This window comes from Nycticebus coucang, chromosome 24 (assembly GCF_027406575.1).
Source record: "Nycticebus coucang isolate mNycCou1 chromosome 24, mNycCou1.pri, whole genome shotgun sequence".
Lineage (NCBI taxonomy): Eukaryota > Metazoa > Chordata > Mammalia > Primates > Lorisidae > Nycticebus > Nycticebus coucang.
The window spans coordinates 29524230-29545509 of record NC_069803.1 but is presented as its reverse complement, the minus strand read 5'-3'; the positions used below and the strand labels follow the sequence as shown (position 1 = coordinate 29545509).

Genomic DNA, 21280 nt, shown 5'->3' with positions numbered 1-21280 from the left:
AAATGTGTAAAGAAAATGCAGACTGTCACCAGTGTTATGGACATTGTCCTCTAAATGCTTGCTTTGTATGTGAATCTATGTATTTCTAGTTATTCCTTAGAATCTTCTCCTAAATAAAAGTAGAATTTCTACTAGTCAAAGGTACTAGATTTCTGAGTTCTTGGAATTTTCTAAACTTCTCATCAAAAAAAGGCTTCACTAGCTCATCTTTCGTATTGTAATACACCTGCAGTACTCCTGTATCATGGTTTGACACTTTTTCTTGCCTATTAGTACATAAAATATAGGTGCATATTATAAGCAAGACTACTTTGGAGTTGCTCTGATGAAGGCTTCCATGGTTTGCCACGCTCCTTCCCCATCACCCTTATCTTCCATGTCTTTAGAATGTTACGGTTGACAAATTCCACTTACGTCCATTCTCTTTGCCTTTGGCAGACGGGGCCAGCTTTCTTATTCCTGTGATCTATATAAAGCCTGATTCAGAACTTCCAGAAGTCTTTGACTCTGTTCTATCCTTAAACATAATTACCTCAGTCTCCAAAACATTCTTGTCCTGTTGCCAGAGGAAAGGTTAGATTCTCCTCCAGTGAAAGCTGTGTATGTGGGGGAGTGTGTGTGTGTGGGGGGAGATTATGGGAGGGAGGTAATTAAAGAGCTTTCTCTCCATCAAGACCCAGCCCAGGGAGTGAAGGGGGCAAATTTTGCTGGTTCGGTGGCCCAGCTACCTGCTCTAAGGGAATGTGGGCTGGAGAAGAGGATGTTGGGGAGCCCTCCCCCCAACTCTGGGTACACCAACAGTCATCTGCACCTGCACACAGGTAGCTGTGTGTCCACACCGAGTAAACAGTGTGCAGGTGTGAGGGGCTGTTTGCTCAGGCCGGGGCACTGAGCACAGCCGTCACAGGAGAGGCTATTTTTACACCTGGGTCAAACTAAGGGCCTTCCACCAAGGTCACCTGCCTTGCCAGAGTCACATGAAACTGACTGCTATCCACGGCTTGCTCCCACCTGGACCACCTTTGTCAGCACTGTCTTTGCCACCTCCAAGCCCTTTCCTGTAGCCATCAGACTGCTCCTCAATCCAGGTTCTCCTGTGAGGGAGGTGGAGGGACCAGGAGTCCACAGTGGGAAGAAATTGGCGACCGCGAAGCCAACCCACACTCAGAGGAGCAGCTCCGGCAGTTTTGTCGGGTGCCCAAACAAACACTAGATGGCGCCAGAGCCTCAAAATTGAAGACGCGGCATTCTAGCCCAAGTCACGCATGAGAGGTTCAGATCCTTTCCCGCCCAAACCTAGTGCCACCCTCTTATTCTGTTTTACACGTTCAAAAGTGGACAGAATATTTAATTTACTCTTATTAAACCATTATAGAGTTTCAGACAATTTATAGTCAATCTTGCCTTAACTACACCTCTGCCCACTCTCCCCCATATTGTGTTTTTGAGGAAAATCCCATTCTGTCCTTTCATTCATATGTATCTCAGAACGCTGCTCTAAAAGATAAAGATACACACCCTTCTTTTAAAAATAAGTAAAACACCCAATTATAACCTAAGACTATGGGGAAGGGGCAGAGAGAGGGGTGGGAGGGGGAGGATGGGCAGAGGAAGGGTGATTGGTGGGATTACACCTGCAGTGCATCTTACAAAGGTACATGTGAAACTTAGTAAATGTAGACTATAAATGTCTTTTTTTTGAGACAGAGTCTCACTTTGTCACCCTCGGTAGAGTGCTGTGGCGTCACAACTCATAGCAATCTCCAGCTCCTGGGCTTAGGCGATCCTCCTGCCTCAGCCTCCAGAGTAGCTGGGACTACAGGCGCCCGTCACAACGCCCGGCTGTTAGAATATAAATGTCTTAACACAATAACTAAGAAAATGCCAGGAAGGCTATGTTAACCAGTGTGATGAAAATATGTCAAATGGTATATAAAAAATAATAATAATAAATAAACAAATAAAAGTAAAGCATCTTCTTTCCTACATTCTGTTTCATTTAAACTCCACAGTCAAAAATCTCTTCTCTGGAGGGGAGCTTCCCTCTGCTCTTCCCAGTCACTCTTTCACATGCAGGGACAGAATCTTATTAGTGGACGCCGCAGTCCTTGGAGGAGGATGGATTGTGCATTTAAGCAACTGTTCTACTGACTAGGTAAAGTCATTGGAGGCTGGCAAATACTCATTCGTCAATGACAAATATTTACTAAGCATCAGCTATTTAATCACTCACATGTCCCAGGAACTACAAGGGAGACTTGCTGTCACAATGCTAATGATCTAGTCCATGAATTAGACCCGCATATCCGTAGTGAGCAACAGTTTTACTCAACTCCTTTTTAGAACATACCCTCAACTGAGTTGGCCACTGGTGACAGATGCTACCTGTCTAGGGTAGGAAGTGTGAAAACCCCACACACCACCCAGTACAGCATTTGGAGGCATGTTTTCTGGAGATGCCAAGTCAGATAATTATCTACACCTTCAAATCTGCCGAAGTTTCTATATTTTCTGCTACAAAATCTTGCCTTCCAACCTGCTCACTGAAATGTTACATAAAGTTTTTTTTTTTTTTTTTTTTTTTTTGGCCAGGGCTGGGTTTGAACCCGCCACCTCCGGCATATGGGACCGGCGCCCTACTCCTTGAGCCACAGGCGCCGCCCAAGTTTTTAAGGATGATTATTATAAAGACAATGTATCCATAGAGGAAAAGGCTTACCCCACGATGTTAAATGAAAAATACAGCACCTAAAACCACAGACACTGCAATGACAGCCAAGACTACAGGGAAGCAGCTTTTAACTCTAGTTAAATTGTGTAGACATTTCTTTTTTAAAAACACCATTCTGTAATGTTATTATTGCCAATTTAAAAAATCTGATTAAACAATAGAAACAAAAGTCTGTGCATCTATGCCCCATAAACTTATACCCCCCACCCCAAATCTGATCACCATAAGTAGCTCCTCATCAGTACTGTGGACGGTATTATTTTATACTATTACATCTGACACTTAGATACAGAGGGTGCCAAAAAATGTACATACATTTTTAAAACAGAAAAATCCTTATTAAAGTTATAATCCTCAAGTCAGGTTTGACTTCTGCAATTTCAAGAATGCTCAATATAACTTGGATTCCTCTTTTGTTATTGGTTTTGAGTACTGCGATTTTAATACAGTTTTTCCCTTTCTTCAGGTGTGTATACATTTTCTTGGTGCCATCTGTATTTTTCTTGGACTGAAGAACAGAGAGAATGAAGTTCCAACCTTGCTGCTTAGTGCCTATTCTGGGGGGTGGAGGAGTGACAGGCTGTGAGCCCCAAACCAGCACTACATTCTGGTGTGAACCTTGGTAAAAATTACTTCTCATTCCTTCCTCGGAAGAGCACTGGGTGGAACTTCCCAGAGAGCAGGTGTGACTCCTAAGGCAGGAGGGCACAGTGGAGGCCTTCGACCTCAGACCCAGACCCACCCCATCCTCAGTGCTGGGCATCTCGGGATTGGTCCCGTCCCTTGGGAGGCAGTGGGAATCCAGCCCAGAAGTGGGCAGTGGGAAGACTTGTAATAATAGTTGTAAAGTGCTTTGCAAATGAGAGGAAAAACTTACAACAATGGCTGTAAAGAGCTTTGCAAACATCACAGGAGATAACAGTGATGGATTATAGTTGGGAGGCTAGGGCTAGAGGGTTAGGAGGGAGGGTGTCTGGCCAGGCACAACCCCGGTGCAGGGTTATTAGGGAGGGGGAGGACAAATACAAGAGCTAGGAGATTGGGGAATCTGACCTTACTCAACTGTGAGGGCCGAGCTCAGCGCTTGGCATGGCCTATTGCTCCCAGACTCAGCCAAGTTTGCACTGCAGGCCAGGAACCAAGTGACGACAAGGCTGACTACATATACTTATGGGGTCTCCAAGTTGCTGCTCATGTGATACAGTCATTAATGATTATTTTAGCAATCCAAAGCACAAAATGAATTGTGTCCTAACCCCAAAGATGGGGAGCAAACTCCTACTGCTATCCACGTTCCTGCTTTATTATAGGACACAAACTGAGCTATATTCCTCAGTCATGGAGCACAGTATGCATATTGCTCAGAACCGAGGCCAGCTACTCCCGTCCTGAAAAATGTAGAGCAGGAAGTTGAAGGTCCCCACCCACAACTTTCTATAGTTGATGTAAACAGAGGCAAAGACTCCCACTTCATCCCTGCCCTGCCCCGAGCACCTTGGGGAACACACCTGCCCTGCTCCAGAGGGGTCAGCAAATCGGGGATAGGGAAGGCAAGGCAGAGAGGAAGGGAAGCAGAAAAGAGAGAAACCAAAGGCCGGGCAGGCTTGGCAACACCTCCCGGCACCGCGTGAACTGGGCTTGTCTCCTGCCTGCTGTGGAGCAAGCTCAAGCTGTCACTTGGGTGCCAGCCATCCCACGGGCACTACAGAGCCCAGGCTGCATGTGCCCCTCAGACCTCCCCCTCCTCGGGAAGGCTGGTCTTGAGTCCCAGCCCGTGTTGGAGAGACCCTCCCCTGCACGCCCAGAGGCAGAGGAGACGTGCTCTCAGCCCCTCCACTGTTCTGTTGAGGGCACGAGGCTCAAACACTTGCCATACTTGCCCCTGTAGCAAGAGCTAGATGTGTAAACAGGTTAGAAAAATTGGGCCTAAATCTCCGCCCAGAGTCGTTTTGGTCTAGCTGGGGATACACAGCTCAAAACCAGTAATGACAGGGCCTGGGCCTTCTCCCTGGCCCCCAGCCCTCCACTTTAGAGTCTCGGATCTTCAACATCCTTGACATTCAGAAGAGAGGACACAAAAATACAATGCAAAGAGCCTGGGCCCAGCACAGCTTGTCACTGCTATAAAAGGGAGACTGGAGGGAAGGAGAGGATCCCAGTGGGGAGGCTTCTCAGTGGGGAGGCTTCTCGGAAAGAGCCAGTCCCCAGTCTGAGGTCGCCTGCCTGGAGCTCCTCCCCCAGGAACTGAAGGGATTTTAGGAACAAAGTCCCAGCCCCATCCAGATGTCCCCTGTTGAACCCCAGCACCATGTCCCATCCAAAATTCACCAGAGTCTGAGCTTGGATTTCCTGACAGGCCAGCTCTGTCCCTGCGGCTGGCGCCAAGGTCTGGGCGCGAAGAGCAGACAGCGCCGAGGTTTTCCTGGCAGCTCTTGAGCTGTGGGTCTTCTGGGCTCTATCAGGCTGGGGTAGTGCCTGTGACAGGGCTGTTGCAGGAAGCCCACAGGCTCCATCCCAGTGTTCAGGCCGCAGGATGAAAGCTCTTATTTGGGAAGCTCCGAGGCTTCTGAACAGATGTGGGGACAGGCGCGGCCCTGCAGAGTCCAATGGTCTCTGAACCAGGGTCTCCAACTGCTGAAGGACAGGACTACAGCACTCTGGCACTACTCAGGGGGTGGCTGCAGGCCTGAGGTGGAGCCATGTGACTCGGGCTTTTGAAAAAGTCACAATGAGAACATTCTTCTGAACAGAAGGAAAAACACCACAAACAAGGGAGGAGGGGACAGACAGAAGAGAAAGAGGCTGAAGAACAAATGATAGGCTAAAGGAAAATATACCCCCTAAGATGCAAGGAAGTATTGCAAATTACAAAGAGAAAGAAGAGCTTGAAGGCTCCAACAAACAACAGGCCTGGTTACTGAAGGGACTTGGGGAGAGCTGAGCACCTGTCTTGCCTCTGTGCAGCTCGTCCTGGAAAGTCTAAAAACTTTCTTTTTCCTTTTTTTTTTGAGTCTCAAGCTGTCACCCTGGACACAGTGTCATGGCATCACAGCTCACAGCAACCTCTAACTCTTGGGTTTAAGCGATTCTTTTGCCTCAGCCTCCCAAGTAGCTGGGACTACAGGTGCCCAACACAACACCCGGCTATTTTGTTTTGGTTGGAGTTGTCATTGCTGTTTGGCAGGCCCAGGCTGGATCTGAACCCGCCAGCTCCAGTGTATGTGGATAGCGCCCTGGTCGCTGAGCTACAGGCACAGAGCCAAAGTCTAGGACTTTCAAAACCAGCCTCCACTCCTACCAGGTCAGCCAGCATGTGGTGCAATGAGGGATGACCATTTGGTGTAGAAAACGGGCCTACTCAGAGCTGATCAACAGCAGAGCTAGGGTGGACCCCTGCCCAATCAGCCAGTCTCAGGCCCCCCCAGCTCCAGCCTATAGATGCCTTGACAGGGCCAGGTCCCCACCCTTTCCCCAGTGGCGGTTGCTGTCAGTAGTTGAACTTCAGTCTTGATCGGCAGGGAGGGCTATAGGAAGTCCACGTGTATTCTGTGCTCCCAGATTGCCTGGTCTAAGAAACTTCTCAAGCCACATCTGTTTCAGTGCTCTTTAGCTCACCTGTTAGGGAAATGCTTCCTCCCCTTCATCACTGAAGATTTTGAGAACTTCAATGAACCTTCACACATGGGGATGTAATTACAGCATAAAAATGTCCCCATAAAATGCAGGGTCAGAGCTGGGCAAGGTGGCTCACACCTGTAATCCCAACACTTTGGGAGGCTGAGGCAGGAGGATCACTTGAGGCCAAGGAGTTCAAGACCAGTCTGAGCAACACAATAGCATCCCATCTCTACCAAAATAAAATAAAATAAAATAAAAAGCCAGGGGTGGTGACATGCACCTGTAGTCCCAACTACTCCGGAGGCTAAAGTGGGAGAATCACTTGAGCCCAGGAGTTCAAGGCTACAATGAGCTATGATGATGCCACTGCAGTCTAACCTGGGTGACAGAGTGAGACCCTGTCTCTAAAGAGAAAAACATTTTTTTTTTAAATGCTAGGTCAGCCACTAGCTCCAGGAGAAATATCTTGATACACCTGGCCAAGTGCTTTGCAGAGCTAAGTCCGTGAACAGCACAGGCTGCTGCATTGCTGTTAGAAGTACCCTGGTGTCACTCACCAAGAATGTGACTTCTGTAGACTCCCAGAGGATGGTCAAAGTGGTGGCCCCTTCCCACCCGAGAACCACGGGCTGGCATGCCATTTTAAAAGTAGACAAAGGAACAAGGAAAAGAAGGGACTACTCAAAGATGGCATTGAGCTTTAAATTTCTATTTTTTGAAACTTTCCCTAATGACGGTATTTTTTCCCTATACCACTACATTTTCATGAATACCATTTTACCTACATGTCACGCTTTCTCAGCGTGGCCTCTGGGAGAGAAGCTAAGACCAGTCCTCATATGGAGGAGCCTGGGTCTCTCTGGCTGCTATGTCTGTCCCCATCCCTGACACCTGTCCCCTCCCTTGAGGGCCCTGTGATTCACCATCTAAAACAGGACACTTCCAAGAGGTGGGGCACATTGCTAATTATTCTGGAACAGCAGGCTTAAGCCCAGGATATGCAGTCCCCTCCCTAGACCCTGGAGTGTCAGACTTATATTCCTGGCAAACAGACCCCTCCACTTCCATTTCTCCCCAGTGTCACCAGCTGACACACAGGGCCCTGCAGAACACCAGGAAAGAGGTGCAAAAATCACACAAATTGCTGGATTCTCACAGCTCCCTGGGCTTCATGTTGAGGGTCTTGGGCTTGGCCATGAGAACCCGGCTGGGGGTCAGCGGCTGAGAATGTCTGCCACCTCCTGGCCCATGGGTGCTCCCCTCCCCTGGACCCTGCCTGTGGAGTGGGTCAGCTCTGCACATCTGGGAGACAAGTGGCATAGGGACTTCAGACCTCCAAGTGGTGTTTGGGTGATTCTGGAAGCGCTTTGAGGTCCAGAAAAGGCAAGTGCCTCACCTGAGCTCCAGTGAGGTTAGTGACCCAAGCCTCATGCCCCAGGCATCACTGCTCTCTGCCAGGTCACCCCACCTGCAGCACTCTGCACACAACAGATATGCGATGCTCACTGGTCCATGGAATTTCAACAAAAGCCCAGGGTCCTAGAGCATCATGAGAGACAGCAGAAAGGCCAGTAGGGCGGTGGGAATCCCAGGAGTCTCCATGGTCTGCACGGTTGCCTGGCCTTGAGATGCCCTGTTCTTGGAAACACATAATAATTTAGCAGCAAGAGCTACCTGTGCAGGGCCATTAGTGTGTGTGGCCATAAAATTATACACATCATGGATGGATGTGTATATGGAAAATTATATCACAGTGCACTCTTGCTAGCAATAAAACTGCTCTAATAATTCACTAAAATACATGTTTTAAAAAGGGAAGTGTTTCTTTTGGAGATACTCCTGGCAAATAACTGGAAACAACCAAAATGCCCAGTGGGACTAGCAAGAAAATGAAGTTACAGGAGGAAACTTGGAAAATCGAGTTGATTCTAAAAATGCTAAGCAGACAGACTATGTTTTCAGGATTTTTCTCTTCCATTACATCATTTAAATTAGTTAAATAAGCAGTTCATTAAACAAGCATCTCTGCCTAAGAGTTGGAGGATTGGACATGTCTCCAATGGCCTGGGATCCTCCCACCCCAAGACTAAAGAACACAAAGCACTTTCTCCATTTGGGCCCAGGGACCTCCTCTCCCAGAGTGGCAGCCCCATATGGGCTCAGGAATCGCTACAGTGCTGTCTGTGTGTCCCCCTCCCCACGGGGCACAGTGCCAGCAAGCGTGGGTGTGTCCCACGCAGAGCTCGGCGAGAGCTGCCTAAGGCCACACGGTGGACACAGTCCAGCACGAAGGGTCCTGGCTCCTCCAAGTCACTGGGTTGGGATGATATCCTTCTCCAGGCCTCTTCCCACCTGCCTCAGTCATCCTTTTGTGCCCTGGGAGTGGGAGATGGGCACCGATGGGAAGCAGGACCTTGTATACCATGGGGAAGGCAACTTGGCAATATCTTATTAAAAGTGTAAGTATGTGTGTCATTTGATCCAGAAATTCCCCTGCTAGGAATTTGTCCTCCAGATGGACTGACACTCGTGTAAACTGCTCATACACAAAGATATTCCCTGTGGAGTTTTTTTTTTCTTTTTGCCACAGCAGAGGACTAGAAAAACAGCTTCTATGCTCACCAACAGGGAACTGGTAAACACAATTAGAGTGTATACTACATAGTCACAGAGAAGGAACATTTCTACCAAAGGACATGGCATTCTTTCCATTCCAACAAATGTTTCTATTATACAAACCAAGTACGCAAGAGTGCACACAATATTCTCTTACAGAAAGAGGTGTTTATGTACACAACTAACATGTCATCACAATATGAGATAACATAATGATAATGTAACAGTCCCCCTTATCCTGGCTTATCAGACAAAAACCTGATAAGGCCGCACTTGAGTGGCTCAGGGGGACACTTCTCACTGCACACTCCCATTATACTTTTAAAATATTGAACTGTGTGAATTTGTTTCCTATTTTATTTTATTTTTTTGAGACAGAGTCTCACTATGTTGCCCTTGATAGAGGGCTGTGGCATCACAGCTCACAGCAACCTCCAGCTCTTGGGCTTAGGCGATTCTCTTGCCTCAGCCTCCCAAGTAGCTGGGACTACAGGCACCTGCCACAATGCCTGGCTAGTTTTGTTGTTGTTGTCGTCATTGTTATTTAACAGGCCCAGGCTGGGTTCGAACTCACCAGCCTCAGTGCATGTGGCTGCCAGCATAACCACTGTGCTATGGGCATCAAGCCTGTTTCTTATTTTATAATTATTTTATATGTTAAGTAAAGTACATAAATACACCACAGAGTAGCATCACTGCTTCACATAGTCATTTTCTTTTCCAGACAAGGTCTCACTCTTTCCTCCAGGCTGGAGTGCCGTGGCATCTCATAGCTCACAGCAACCCCAAACTCCTGGGCTCAAGTGATCCTCTTGCCTCAGCCTCCCGAGTAGCTGTGACTACAGGTTCCTGCCATAATGCCTGTCTAATTTTTCTATTTTTATTAGAGACGGGGTCTCTTGCTTGGGCTGGTCTCGAATGCCTGAGCTCAAGCAATCCTCTGGCCTCAGCCTCCCACTGTGCTAGGATTATAGGCATGAGCCCACCACGCCTGGCCTACATAGTAATATTTTTAATTTAAAATCAGGCAGGTTCTATTTTCTTATTTTTCCAAGAAAACATCTTATCTCCCAAATGGGGAAATGGAGCCCATTTTCTGAGGGTCTCTGTGCTCAAGGTGCTGGCTGCTGCTCCTGGCCACTCAGCTGCAGCCCTGGCAGCCCTGGCTTGGCTTCCACCACTCAGTGATAGGCACAGGCACAGGGTCCTGTTCCTTTTATTTATTAGGAAGGTGGTAGCAGAGCTTTGGCCAGGGGAGACTTAAACCAGGCCAGTCTGAGCTGGCCGACTTTGCAGCCAGCTTCTTATAAGCTGGCAGAACAAAAAAGAAATACTGAACAAATTGCCCGGGCAGCTCCCTCGGGGACCCAGACAATGGGTCTGAGGGGAAAGGGTTTTCCTTCCAGGCCTGCAGCCACCAGGAGAAAACAGCTTCCCCTTCACCTCTGGAATGGCAGCAGCAGCAGCAGCCAGCCGGAGATTTATGGAGATATAATGTGACCTCTTTATTGCCCTGAATGCGGAGGCATTGCAGGGGAGATTTACGCCTTTCCAAAGGGGAGGGGAGCAGGGGTGTAGAAACTCATTCGGGGGACTATTTTCCCCTCCAGGGGGTTTCAGGGGGATTTACTTAATCAAAGCAAGGTTGAGCTCCAATGCCAGCACTTTACATCTTCTTCGTGTGTTAATCCACTCAGTTACCTGCCACCCTGCGGGCTCCACATGAAATGTGGTGTGTGAGGCGGTGTTTGGAGGCCTCTGTCTAGTTCTGAGTTCAGTTAACACAAAACGCCACGTGAAGACTGTGAGGGTAGATGCCGGGCAGCACCCGTTTTCCCTGTCTAGGCCTTGGACCTTCTTTGTAAAATGGTGTTAGAGCAGATGTCTTAGATCCATTCTAGCTTGAAAATTATCCAGATTATAATCAGATCAAATGCTAAAGCTGTAAATTACTCTGCACCAGTGATGTTCTGTCACGTAAGTTTTTTTTTTTTTTTTTAAGAGATAGAGTCTTGCTAGGTTGCCCAGGCTGGTCTTGAATCCTCCACCTCAGCCTTCTGAGTCACTGCGATTACACGCAAAGTACCTGGCTTGTCATGTGTTTTTATTTAAGCTACGGAAACTTTACTTCAAAGAAAATCTGATCTGATGAGAGAAATGCAGCTACCTGAGCAGAAGGATGGTCCAGCCCCCCGCCTCCCCACATCAACCCCCAGCCACACCGCAGGCCTTGAGCAAGGTTCTCCCACCCCTAGAGGCCCCCTGTGCTGCAGTGTCACTCAGAGCTCTCTTCCAACAAGGCTCAGGGCCGTGCCTGCTTTAGCATCAGAGACTACACTACCAGACTCACAGGCCTGGCAATGGGAGGCAGAAATGTTCACCAACAAGGATTTTACTTCTTTTCATCTGGACTCCGCAACTCGAAAATGAAGTATTTGGAGAAGATGTTTCTACCTGCCTGCTTTTGAAATCATCTTACTTGACACTGCATTATAGGTCTCCTCATTTATATATTTTTAGCTTTTCCTCCTGGGCTCAAGTGATTCTCCTGCCTCAGCCTCCCGAATAGCTGGGACTACAGGCGCCCGGCACCACGCCTGGCTATTTTTGTTGTTGTTGCAGTTGTCATTGTTGTTTAGCAGGCCCGGGCAGGGTTAGAACCTGCCAGCCTCGGTGTATGTGGCTGGCATCCTACCCACTGAGCTATAAGCGCTGCCCCAAATTTTATAACTCTTGATTGCTAACACAATTCAGATTACAGAAGAATATCACATGAAAACAAGAAGTCTCCACGGTCACCTCTACCCATTCCCAGAAGCAAAGGTGGCTAACAATTTTGCTATTTTCCTGACATGTTCTTTTTCATTAATTATAATTTTTATTTTTTAAAAAATTAAAACTTACACAGAAGCACAAAGAATAACATAACAATGCCACTGATTTCCCTTCACCATCTCCTACACAGCTTCCAATTCATTCTCTCTTGTTTTTAATTTTCTTACTGGAGACCCACTGTGGTGTGTGGTCCCATGTGCCTGGCCTCAAATCCTCAAATCCTCCTGCCTCAGCCTCCAAAGTGCCAGGATTACAAGTGTGAACCAATCTGCCTGGCCACCTTCCGATTCATTCATACACATGTATATATTTTTTTAGAGACAGAGTCTCAGATTGTCACCTTTGGCATTCTTATATTTTTACACACATATTTAAATGTCCTTCCAAACAGTAAAAGTATTATTTTGTGTTTTTAAAAATTTATACGAATGCCTTTACACTGTATATCACATTTAAAAACTCACTTTTTAAAAAATATATTGTTTAGTCACTGAGAAAACATGTATTAACACTCTTGAACCCACACAAATCTTAACATTTTCCAATATTTGTTTCGAGTATATTTAAAGAAATAAAATACTACAGATAACAATCAATTACTCTGGCTACCCCATCATTCCAATCTTTTTTTACCTATTATTATGTTCGTCAGTTTTAACTGTGTTGATATATGTGGATCTGCTTTATTTGTATGGATTTATAGTTTTCCATTATATGTGTATTAACACATCCGACTTTATTTATTCATTTCCTAATTGTATGGACTGAATGTTTGTGGCCCCCATTCTCCCAAATTCATGCCTTGAATTCCTAACCCCCAAATGATGACATTTGGGGGTGGGGTCTTTGGAGATGATTAGAATATGAGGGTGTGCCCCCCATGTATGGTATTAGTGCCCTTTTAAGAAGAAACAAAGGAGGTATCTCCCTATCCTTGACCCCCATGTGAGGATGCTGCAAACCTGGAAGTGGGCCCTCCCCAGACATCCGACCTGCAGTGCCCTCATCTCAGACTTCCTGGTCTCCAGAACTGTGAGAAATAAATATTTGTTCTTGAAGCCACCCAATCTGTGGCATTCTGTTACAGCAAGCTGAACTGACTAAGACACTTACTGACGTAGACTCAGGTGGTTTCCAATTGCCATAGTAGCGTGTTCCAAAGGGCATCCTTGAACCTATCCCTTAATACACATGACAGCAGTTTCTCTAGCATGTAGTAGACATGTTATAGCCATGTTCAAAGTATGTGCCTCAAACACTTATGCTTGGCTTTGGTGGAGTTTAACAATATAGACGGCAGCTATTACACTGTAACAAACAGCCCCCAAATCTCAGTGGCTTACCATAGTAAAGATTTATTGGCTGTTCAGATTCCACATCAGCTGCATGCTGGCCCGAGTCCTATCATATGTATGTGCTTCCCTCTGGGATTGGGGTGGAAAGCTGAACCTCTCCCTGGGTCATGCCAGCCTCCTGGCAGGGGGCAGAGAGTGATGGCAGAACCCATTCTGGTCTTCATGCCTCTGTATGGAAGTAGCACAGAGACTTTGCACCACGTGGCATTAATCAAAGCAAGTCTCACAGCCAAGCCTATGCCGCAGGGTGGTGGGTACACGCCCTCCCCAGGGAGGGGACGCTGCTGGCCTAAGTGGAGTCTTACCATGCGTCACTCTCCTGCAGCTGCCCTTCTTTATGGAAACACATCTATTTGGACATTTTTCCTTATTGACACAGATCTACTTCGTTCTGTTAAGAGGATTTGTTAGTTTTACATTGCAAAGGTACACACCATTTATATTCTACTCCATATACCCCGTAGTTATTTTGCTGTACTTCATGTTTGAAAGGATCCAATGTGAGCAGTCTTTTCACACCATGGCTTCCACATTTTCAATCCCTTGGCCGCACGTCAGCAAGTAACTCCTCACTGCCCCACAGAGCAGGGCTGCCAAGGACGCTGCTGGGTGTGTTCCTGCACCAGTGTCTCTTAACTTCAGTTTGTTCTGATTTCTTATAGGGTCCAAGTTCCCCTTTCTTAAGTCTTCTTTTAAAAAATTATCATGGGCAAGAACTCTTCCCTATAAATTTTATAACCTGCTTAAGAAACTGCATTTAAGAAATCCTCTTGGGATGTTTCCTGGGGCCATGTTAAATTTACAGATTTGTTGGGGGGAGTTTAGAACACGTAACTTTTCCAGTGCAAGAATATAGTGCTTTTTCCCATTTATTCATTACTTCTTTTATGCTCCTCAGTAAAGTTTTTATAGCTTTCTCCATAGAGATCTTATTGACATGTTTACTGAAGTTGAACATTCTTTTGTCTGCTAATAATGAAAATGATGACACTTTCCTTTCTATCTCATTTATTTTATTTATTTATTTTTGAGACAGAGTCTCACTATGTCACCCTCAGTAGAGTGCTGTGACATCACAACTCATAGCAACCTCAACCTCTTGGGCTTTAGCCTCCCCAGCAGCTGGAACTACAGGCACCCGCCACAACTCTAGGTTATTTTTTTGTTGTAGTTGTCATTGTTGTTAGCTGGCCTGGACCAGCTCCACCAACCTCAGTGCATGTGGCCAGCTCCATAACCCTTGTGCTATGCCCCCCCCCACCTCATTTATTGTATTAACAAGGAAATTTACACCCCTGCTGGAGATCTTGGAGGTATGGACCTGCTCTTATTGTGGTCTGAATTCCTACGCTATTTGGCAGTATTTCTATAGTGAGGCTATGAGTTGTCTCTTAATTTCATGGGAGGTTCCTTCCATCTGATGTGGTGGTCTTCAGGAAGGAAGGGAGAAAGCGTATTTTTCCTCTGTTGTTCACATCTGATCTTCAGACGGTCTCTTGCCCTTTTCAAATTCTATTACCTGCTTTTCCTCTGCAGCCTTCCTACTTAAGCTGAACCAACATTTCCAGGAATTTCTAGGGCAATCAATCACATCTATTTTGAATTACCTAATTTATCCTTGTTGTGCAATCGAATTAAGATCTTTTGGTTGCTATTTCACTCTTTTCTCTCAAACTACATTTTGGTTCTAATCCAAATTATACGAGTATAGATACATTGTATGAGGGCATATGTGTATTTTATACTTTTTCATTGGATTAGTTTTCTTTTCTCTCTCGTTTTTTCTAGCCTCAGAATTCTTTAGCCAAACAAATACTTACAAATCAAATATAACATAGCTAAAGTGGGCCCACATGGAACATGGCCTCAGTCTCTCCGCCATCTGAATGTTACAGCTCCCCCCAGTGTGTTTTGATGACAAAAGGTCTAGTGCCCATCCATCATTTTACAAATAACTTCCTCTTACTTGGCAGACATCTCAGGCAAAGTGCGAAGCTGTTACAGAAAAGCAATCCTTTTTCACATGAGTACGATTTTTAGACCAATTTTATTTACATGCCAAAGGAAATCATAAAGTATATTTGCTTCTGTATTTTAAATATATGACTTAAACGTTTAATGTAAATTCTAAAACATGATAAATGTGCAGATCAAAATTGGGGCAGTTGCTTGGAGTCACAAGTTTTTTTTTTTTTGGCCGGGGCTAGGTTTGAACTCACCACCTCCAGCATATGGGACCGGTGCCCTACTCCTTGAGCCACAGGTGCCACCTGAGTCACAAGTTTTTAAAAAAACATTTTCTACCTTCACAGCAAGGATAAACTAATTATTACTGATCAGTCGTGTTGGTTTTTGAGCAAGCAGAGAAGTTGAAAAGCCAGAAAGGCAATCTGGCAGAACAAAGTCTGGAGGGGTAACTCTACAACTCTTACATTAACACTGCTTACACCTTTAGCCAAAGAAGAAAAGAGAGCGGGGAGCCAGAAGAGAGATTTTCACAGTTTACTCTCTACTTGCTAAGTTTAGTTGGTTCTTCTCTTTTTCTTTTCTTTCTTTCTTTTTTTTTTTTTTTGACACCGAGTCTCACTTGGGTCTCACTTTGTCACCCTCGGTAGAGTGTTGTGGCATCATAGCTCACAGCAACCTTGAACTCTTGGGCCCACGCGATTCTCTTACCTCAGCATCCTCAGCAGCTGGGACTACAGAGCCCACCACAATGCCCGGCTATTTTTAGAGACAGGGGTCTCCCTCTTGCTCAGGCTGGTCTCAAACTCGTGAGCTCAGGCAATCCACCTGCCTCGGCCTCCCAGAGTGCTGGGATGACAGGCATGAGCCACCAGGCCTGGCCCTCTTATTCTATTCTTTATTTTGAATCGTAGTAAAACACATGTAACAAAATTTATCATCCTAACCATTTTTAAGTATACATCTCTGTGGTATTAACTTCATCACCCTGTTGAGGATCCCATCTGCAGAACTCTTCACCTTACAAGACTAAAACTCTGCACCCAAGAAACACTAACCCCATAACCCCTGATCTCTGCCCTGGAAACCTGCATTCTACTTTCTGTCTCTATGAGTTTGACTCTTCTAGGGACCTCATATAAGTGGAATCATATATTTGTCCTTTTGTGACTGGCCTATGTCACTTAACATGATGTCCTTAAGCTTATCCATTTTATACAAGCGTCAGAAGTCCCTTCCCTTAAGTCTGAATATGGCCACTTTATATGTAAGACCACATTTGGTTTATCCGTTCCTCGGTCTGTGGGCACTTGGGTTGCTTCCATCTGTTGGCTATTGTGTCTCTTTTTAGTCACTAACAATATTCATCTTCACAAAACACAAAAAATAGGAGCCAGGTATGGTGGCTCATGTCTGTAGTCCCAGTTACTCAGGAGGCTGGAGTGGGAGGATTGCTTGAGGCCAGAAGTTCGAGACCAGCCTGGACAACACTGCAAAACCAGGTTTCCAAATAAATAAATAAATAAAAATAAGAAATAAATGTAGTGGCTAAATTCCTTTGCTGATCCAGCTGGGGAGACTCCTCAAGGCTGGGTCGGTCTTTAAGAGGCTCATTCTTCCAGAAAGAAACTCAGAGGTAGAGGTAGTTGCCATATTGTTCTCTTGCTTATCAAGAGTGAAAGATTAGAGGCAAGGAAAAAGAGAAAAAAGAAGAAAAGACAGTACCAAGGGAGAGTCCTACTGAAGCAAGATCTTCTAGCGGGAGGACAGACAGGCTGCATCCTGCATGGGCACTGTGACACAGTGGCTTGGGGGGATACGTGTCTGCTCCCAGCACAGCCAACAGCCAACCCCGGAGGATGGGCAGAGCCCTGGCCCAGGAAGCCAGGCTGACTGGGCCCCGCCAACCTCAGCCCCTTTATGGCCTTGGGCAGGTTCCTATAATCTCAGTTTCTTTACCTGCCAAAGGAATTTGCAGTTTCTGCCCACAGGACAGTCATTGGGAATAAATAATAGAACACGGCCAGAGGAGGGCAGGGAACACCAGGAGGGCTGAGGGTTTGCTGGGCCTTAATGCCACCACCCAATGTCGAAACTTCCCCCCAAACTGCTCAGTGAGGCAGGCCTGCTGTGGCTGGGGACCCAGCTTCACCCTGTGCTTTGCTGCCCGTCACTCCGCCTGGCCACCATCCTCAGGACCCTACACGGGGCCCCGGCAAAGCCCCCTCCTCCTGATAGGAATAGCATAAGTCGTCATCAAGTCCTCACCCTCCACTCTTTCCTGGTTCTCACATTTTATTCCTGTTTTTAGTAAAAGCATAACAATGACCCCACACACCTCTTTACCCTCACAGGTTCTCACAGACCCCAGAGGCATCTGGTTTCAATTTGTTCACTTTTACAAAGAGTGGAAAGCCCAGGTGTTAGGGGGTCTCACACATTCCCAGAGTCCCCATGAGCCTGTGAGGGCATTCGCAGGACGCGCACTCTCCATGGCTCAACCACAGTTCTTCAGCCTTTCTTTCTTTTTTTTTTTGAGACAGAGTCTCAATATGTCGCCCTGGGTAGAGTGCTGTGGCATCACAGCTCACAGCAACCTCCAACTCTTGGGCTTATGAGATTCTCTTGCCTCAGCCTCCCAAGTAGCTGGGACTACAGGCGCCACCCACAAGGTCCAGCTATTTTTTTTTTTTTGCATTTTTTGGCGGGGGCTGGGTTTGAACCTGCCACCTCTGGCATATGGGGCTGGCGCCCTACTCCTTTGAGCCACAGGCGCTGCCCATCCAGCTATTTTTTGTTGCAGTTGTCATTGTTGTCCAGCAGGCCCAGGCCGGGTTTGAACCCTCCACCCTTGGTGCACGTGGTCGGTGCCATAACCACTGTGCTACGGGCACCGCCTTTTCTGCCTTTCTGTAATTTTTCTTGCTGTTCATATCTCATTGGAGGCAGTTGGCTGATCTCACTTCCTCTAGAACAGCGGTTCTCAACCTGTGGGTCGTGACCCCTTTGGGGGTTGAATGACCCTTTCACAGGGGTCGCCTAATATCAGATATTTACATTACAATTTATAAAAGTAGCAAAATTACAGTTTCTTTTTTCTTTTTCTTTTTTTATTAAATCGTAGCTGTGTACATTGATATGATGATGGGGCATCATTCACTAGCTTCACAGACCGTTACCAAGTTTCACATATACCCTTGTAAGATGCACCGCTGGTGTAATCCCACTAATCCCCTTCCCACTACCCACCTCCCCCCTAAAATTACAGTTTTGAAGTAGCAATGAAAATAATTTTATGGTTGGGGGTGACCACAACATGAGGAACTACCTCAGCCTCCCAAAGTGCTGGGATTACAGGTGCGAGCTGCGGTGCCCAGCTCAGATGAGTTCCTTAACCATAAAAGTCCACTGCCTCTGTTTTCTTAGGTACCAAATAATAAAAAAGTTGGAGGTTTCAATAAGGAATATAACAAAAGTTCTGAAAACCTTGGCGCCCTTAGTAACAGTGGTTACAGCACCGGCCACATGCCGGATTCCAACCTGGCCTGGGACAGCTAAACAACAATGACAACTGCAACAACAACAACAAAAAAGTTCGGAAATCAAAGGGAAAAGGTCTGGCTAATGTGCTCTCCCTTCACCACAAACAGCTGATAATAAGGTCCACTTGGCCAGCTCTCCTCTCCCTGCATATCCATCCTCCTCTTCCTTCCCTCACACCCCAACATGGGTCTGGGGAAAGGTTCCTCCTTTTTTTTTTTTTTGAGACAGAGTCTCACTGTGTCACCCTCGGTAGAGTGCTGTAGCATCACAGCTCACAGCAACCTCAAACTCTTGGGCTTAAGTGATCTCTTGCCTCAGCCTTCCGATACCGGGACTACAGGTGCCCACCACAACGACTGGCTATTTTTTGGTTGCAATTGTCATTGTTGTTTAGCAGGCCCAGGCTGGGCTCGAACCTGCCAGCCTTGGCGTATGTGGCTGGCACCCTACTCACTGAGCTACGGGCCCTGAGCCAAGGTTCTTCCTTATTAATGCCATTCCTGGAGTTGTGTTTATACAGAGAAGGAAACTTAATATCAACATTCTCCAAAGGAAAATGTCTTGTCACCTCTTTGAGGCACTTCAGGCAGGGAGTGACCACTCTCCAAAATCAACAGCCACTTACCCCCTTTAAACAGTCTGACGGGAGAGTTTGTTTCTATGGGAACCTTCGTCTTCTTTCATGTTCCCCCACCGGTTTGTTATGAAGAGGCCGAGAGACTGCTGTGGTACACACAACTCCTCCCACATCTCAAGGCTCTTTGGGAGGGATCTTGGGGAATCTACTCAAAAGGACTCATGCCTGTAATCTCAGCACTTTGGGAGGCCAAGGTGGGAGGAACACTGGAGGCCAAGAGTTCAAGATCAGCCTGGGCAACTTAGCAAGATCCCTCCCCCCATAGCTACTCAGGAGCCTGAGGAAACCAATTAAAAAGAAGCTATCAGTTCCTGCATGTCCGTTCCCTAGCAGTGCCACCTGTTTAATGTTTCCCAGCTGTCCCATCAGCAGGGTGAGGAGACTAGACACAGGACATGTGATGAATCAGATCTCCCAGCCTTGGCAGGGGGAGGAGGCTTGAACAGGACTGTGGGGTGGGAAATTCTTTTGTAACTTCCACAACCTACTCAAAATGGACTTAATTGCCTATCTCAAAATCTCTCCACTTTTTAAATGCAGCAAATCAAACTGCTGGGAAAAAACAGGTCTGCATTCCTAAAGGAGGAGTGGGACCCCACGAATCTGAGGATGTGACAAGACCAGTTAGCAACAGAGAGCCTCAAAGCCAGGACACCTGTTTACTGCAGCCCCCTTTCCCTGTCACCCCCACCCTCAGAGAGTACAGGAGGACTCCACAGCAGAAAGGACTCTTTCCTCATTGATGACAATGAGGAAGGACAGCCCAGGATCCAGAAAAGAAGCAGCAAACATGACTGGCATCTCTTGGTGGACAACCTCAGGTCTGAACCTGCCCCTCCTCCTAGTTCGTGTAAACTGGGGCTGTAAGAGGCACATGGAAGTTGTCTCACACACGCCTTCCACAGCTCTTTCTCCCACACTGTGGCAACAGGGGCTTGGGAGAAAGACAATGACCACCGTCTCACCCCACAGCCATCCTGGCCCCACCTGGACGGTGACTTCCCCTGGCCTTTCCCTCCATGTCCTCTGTCCTCACTCACTCAATCCTGAGGCTCAGTTATCCTGATCACTTCCTCACTAATCCTCTGCCTCCTGCCTCCAAGTCTGGGATACAACTGAAACACACATGTGTGCAAACACACACACACACACTCTTCTGTATTGATTTAATCATGCCCACCCTCCACCCATAAATCCCCAAACTGCTCTGCCCGATTTTCAAGGCCCACCATACCAGGGGCCAGTTGCGTTGACCTGCCACATTTCAAGGCAACCAGGCTGCTGGAGAGACGAGGAAGCTCCAAGATGCCCTGTGTGGGCCATGCACCAGAAGTGAGAGGCAGGGGAGCCAGCCACGGGCAACACTAGCGGTGACCTGTTGTGAAAAGGCAAGGAAGGGCTGAAACGGGCACATGAAATGGACTTTGGTATCGTGCTGCTGGTGAAGTGTTAGCATTGTTACTCAGAGGCTCTGTGGATGTGACAGGATAGAGAAAGTGAGGAGTTACACTGGTGTTGTCAAGAATGGGATTTTTGGTGTGGATGAAAGGATCAAGAGACGGAGAGATGACATGAAGAATGTGCAACGTGGGAAACAGCACAATGGTTCCTCAAAACCACACTGAACTGCCACAAGGTCCAGCAATGCCACTGCGGGATACACATCCAACAGAAGTGAAGGCTGAAGACTCAGACAGATATTTGTGCACCCAGGTAAAAATAGCAACATTACTCGCAACAGTCAGAGGGCAGAAGCAACCTGAGTGTCCATATAGGAACAAACAGAAAAACAAAATGTGGTCTACAATGCACGCAATGGGAATGCCACAGAACGATGGTCTACAATGCACACAATGGGAATGCCACAGAACGATGGTCTACAATGCACGCAATGGGAATGCCACAGAACGATGGTCTATAATGCACACAATGGGAATGTCCCTCAGCCTTCACAAGAAGAAAATTCTGACATATGCCACA

The 21280-nt window shown here is 46.8% G+C and overlaps 1 protein-coding gene across 4 annotated transcripts in view; it reads right to left on the bottom strand.

Annotated features, from left to right (window-relative positions):
* Positions 1-21280, bottom strand: part of GATA4 (GATA binding protein 4) — a 75978-nt gene that overhangs the window by 8213 nt on the left and 46485 nt on the right. The gene's annotated exons all lie outside the window — the stretch shown is intronic.